The sequence below is a fragment of the Camelina sativa genome, chromosome 14 (genome assembly GCF_000633955.1).
Source record: "Camelina sativa cultivar DH55 chromosome 14, Cs, whole genome shotgun sequence".
Taxonomy (NCBI): Eukaryota; Viridiplantae; Streptophyta; class Magnoliopsida; order Brassicales; family Brassicaceae; genus Camelina; species Camelina sativa.
The window spans coordinates 31,583,748-31,584,203 of NC_025698.1; positions in this window are offsets into that span (position 1 = coordinate 31,583,748).

Below are 456 nucleotides of genomic sequence, written 5' to 3' on the forward strand. Positions count from 1 at the left end.
TCACGGCCCAACCGAGTCGTACTTTTCGAATCGTTCTGCTGGGTTTGCTCCGTCCGTACGGCCGTGGTTCACGTCCGTAGTCCGGGGTCACATCAGGATGGGTCAAGGTTAAAGTTATATTCCGCTGCGTAAAGGGGTCTACGAAGCAAGGCCATGAGCCAAAGCTTAGTGACCAAATCAAAGGATATTCGGCCGGTAATGGGGCCGAATGGAAGCCGTGACCGCGGACGCTGGGACGTCCGGCTCGGGGTCTTTCAAGTTGGTATCAGAGCATGCGCGATCCTGTGAGGACGTATGCCGTTATGCTATGTGTTCGGACGAAATGGAAATCTCTGATAAGATCGAAGACATGCTTGGGAACGGGAATGTGTTCGCCAAGATGCGCTCGTGAATCGAGCGATTGTTCAAAACATCGAACACATAGCATGTCGACCAGATGGTCGGAAACTACGACCC